Source organism: the organism of the source record quoted next, unplaced genomic scaffold, assembly GCF_019419815.1.
Source record: "Pyrus x bretschneideri cultivar Hongxiangsu unplaced genomic scaffold, Pyrus_bretschneideri_v1 Contig2, whole genome shotgun sequence".
NCBI classification, from domain to species: Eukaryota; Viridiplantae; Streptophyta; class Magnoliopsida; order Rosales; family Rosaceae; genus Pyrus; species Pyrus x bretschneideri.
This window is the reverse complement of record NW_025999501.1, coordinates 8,117,777-8,121,445: the sequence shown is the minus strand read 5'-3', so window position 1 is coordinate 8,121,445 and position 3,669 is coordinate 8,117,777. Positions and strand designations below refer to the sequence as shown.

The window sequence follows — 3,669 nt, the reverse complement described above, 5'->3', positions numbered from 1 at the left end:
CTCTAAACCCTAAACCCTAACCTAATACATGATATAGTAATTGTTGTATAGGAGTGTGCCACATGTAAACAGATTAGAGGTTTGGTTACACTACAAGAAAAATGAGCTATGGGTACAAAATAAAGGACACAATTGAGAATTTTGTGCCTGTTTGACCATCAAAAGACTGAAACAGTTCCCATTTCATGAAGGGCACCATTGATTGTGCCTATTGTAAAAAAAAATAGGCACAAATACATTATTTGACAGCTTTATTTTAAAAAATGGCTCTAATATATTATTTGTGCCCATAGTTTACTTCTAAAGACACAATTCTTTGTTCTTTATTATTTTTTTTCAAAAACTTGTGGCCCACATCCATCCAACACTCTCTTTTCCGCTTAACTCACCCACTTCTATCCAACTCTCTCTCTCCCCCCTTAACCCACTGACACCCTTCGTAATTATCCCCACTATCACTCCCCCTTAGCCCGCCCTCAACCATCCAACTCTATCTCTCTCTTCCCCTAACCCACGACACCCTTCGTAGATCATACTCCCCTCAACCCACCCACATCCATCCGTCTCTCTCTCTCTCTCTCTCTCTCTCTCTCTCTCTCCCTCTCCCCTTAACCCACACACATCCTTCATATTTATCTCTTTCATATTTCCTTATTTTTAGTTCTGGCTCTTCCCTCTCTGTTCTCTCTAAAACGACCAAGCCGGACTCGCCGGCCAAGTTTCGGCCAAAACTGGGTCTCGACCCAATAGAGAAAACTGATCCTCTCATAGTGAGCGTCCTATCTATGTAAGTGGGTTTCTTCAATTTTAACTTTTAGATGTGAAAAATTATTGAGATTCAGGACTAATTCGGTTTTAACTTGGCATGTTGAAGATTTGGTTAGTGGTTTTGTTTGGGAGATTGAATTCAAGCTGAACTGTAAGAAAGTGGTTCAAATTCTTGGATTTAGGTAAGAACCCGAGAAACCCTGACCCTAAACGTAGCCTTCTTTCGATTTCTAAGAGCTTGGCTTGTTTTTTGTGTGTTTTTTATGTGAATTATTTGAAGGGTGGTGATTTTATATATGAAAATCTGAACTTTTTTCCTGGAATTTAAGTAGGTACAATTGTATGGAGGAATTGGTTAGAAGAGATTGTATGTGTACCAGATCTGGGTTTTTTCAAGCTGCACCAGATCTGAATTAGTGTTCTTTTTGCGGCTTGAGTTTATATATTTTCAGATATGAGTTATTTATTATTGTTTATTTTCTGTATGCACGTCACAGTTTACTCACTTGGAGACTTGCTCCTATCGTACACAATTTTCATGTACCTCCCTGTCTCTCTTGTTCTATCAATTTTTGTAGTTCTACATTTGTGTGTTCTGTTTGTTGATTAAATTTAATGAATTAGATCGATGGTTTTAATTTTTTAATACTAGTCATGACTTTGGCAATGAGAGGTCCAAATGCTGCATATATCATCCAGATTAGTTCATCTGTGGAGCAAATGGAAAGATAATGTCATAACAATGTTGTATTGTTTTCTTGGATGGAGAGTTGATTGCCCTGTTTTTATGTGTTTGGTAATGCAGATACGAGAATGTAATTGTGGTGGAGAATATAGAGAAGATGGTAGGATCTTATCTTCCAGCAGATAAGGGCAGTTTTTGGTTTTGGCATTTAAGATATTTAAGTAGGGTTTCTCTTGCAATTGTAGAATTTGTTAATTTTGGAAGCATGAATTAAATGTTTGGGATTAACTTACAATGCTTCCTATCAAAACCAATTAAACCCATTTTCTGAATCTAATGTTACAATGTTGTGCACTCTCATTGATAAGCAGATTTTCATTATGATGAATTTTCAGTCTTTCTCAAAATCTCCATAACTAAAATTCATGTGGCATTCGGTGTGAATTTTGTCGGATTTGTCTCATTGCATTGTATTGATTTCTTGTATTGTTACCATGCCCGTCAATTTTTCCTTTTTATTCCTAACTATTTTCACTTTCAAGGAAAAGAGGTTTCTTGTTTGATGCCTTGCAGGAGAGTTGTGGTTTTGACAATTGGGGCAAATAAACGTCACTTATGAAGTATGTTTGTTACTTGTTTCATTATTAGCAAATGAACATAAATTTAATTTGTTATCTTCATTTAACTTCTTGATGATCACATTATGTTGATAATAAAAGGTGAAGATCGGATTTGAGTTTTCACTCCCTAAAACACTACGATGTCTAATAAGGAGTACGTTTCTTACTGGATGATTTTATTGTTAGAAATGAACATATGCTATTGTTATGTTGTAGCTTCTTAACTGTTTATACACAACTAATAGTGGGGAAGGATTTTAGAGGGATGGACTATATATTACATTGGTACAGCCTACAAGTACCCACTTGAGGGCTTTGTTGCAAGTTTTTAGTTGTAGTTAAGTGTTTAGGTTGCTCTTAGGAGAGACTGAACAGTGAGGAAACGTGCAGTCTTAAGAAACTAAACAGCTCCATGAATCTTATCTTTCCGTATGGAAACATGGAAGACTTCACTAAAGCTAAAAATTAGATTTGAAAATACTTATTTATTAGCTTGTGCGTTGTAGAGCCTATAAGGTTCTTAGCAGTTTCTATCTTTCTTAGAAATTAATGTCATAACAATGATTGTCCAAACTTTTATTGTTTTGTACATCTTGTTTGCTGGTAATGATGGTTTTGCTGCTTAATTTAGTTGCATATTTTGTTCACTATAATTTGGTATAACAAAGTAGCAATGCATCACTGCTATTGAGTTCTTAATGCCGATTGAAAGTTTTGGTCATTGAACATGACTGGAAATAGGTCCTTTCTTTTTTTATTTTTTTAATTTCATTTTCACTTTCATTTGGATTTCAAGGGGATGTGATTGCACCATCCACCAAGTTGGAAAAAGAGGTGAATCTTTGATATGGCAGATCTGGAACTCTTACGTATTGATTTTAACCAACTCCTTTTTAGGTGTAATTTTGGACTTATTTTGTTTTGAAGTCGACTATATTTGTTTTGGCTTCTGATGAGGTGCAAGGCTTGCTGGGGAAGATGCATTTGTCCAAAAATGTCTGCTTTCAAGTTCTTTTTGCATTAGAGATGAAATATGTAACATTACAATATATGTTTCTGAGATTGAGAATGTGTTGTAGGCTTTCTACATTTTATGAAAATTTAAAAAAATAATAATAATTACCTCAATTCAGTTTCAGTTTTTTCAATTTTGATTTTTTTTTAATATTTAATTCTTGTTGGCACAATTATAATATAAGTGTCAATATGGCTGGAAAAGGTCTTCTGATAAAGTTGTCAGAAACAGGCACAAATAATGGTCCATTTGTGCCTGCATCTTTGAGCACCAAACAGTGTATTGTGCCATTTTAGCAATGGTGACGCCCATAGAGGGCACAGATAAAAACTTAGTAGCTGCACTGTTGCTATTGGTCTATGGGCACATGTCTTGGTGCTCTTTGGCCTCAAAGGGCACATATAATTTATTGTGTGCAGTGTCCATATTTTTTGTAGTGTTAGTTAGTTAGTTACTCTTGTAGTAAAGTATGTTTAAATAGCCTAAAAGTATTACTTAATCATTAAGAAATATATCAAAGAAAGTTAGTTCTCTCTCCTTCTTTCTCTGCAAGGTTCTCTCTGTGTTCATACAAGGTTACT

At 35.0% G+C, this 3,669-nt stretch overlaps 1 long non-coding RNA gene across 2 annotated transcripts; it reads left to right on the top strand.

The window, feature by feature from the left end:
* The first annotated feature begins 295 nt into the window (after positions 1-295).
* LOC103935261 lies at positions 296-2,166 on the top strand. Of its 2 annotated transcripts, XR_007257975.1 has the most exons (3): positions 296-787; positions 875-950; positions 1,574-2,166. It is a non-coding gene; the product is annotated as an uncharacterized LOC103935261 (long non-coding RNA). The 2 variants fall into 2 exon arrangements; XR_007257976.1 differs by lacking the exon at positions 296-787 and having other exon boundaries at positions 794-950.
* Positions 2,167-3,669: the final 1,503 nt, after the last annotated feature.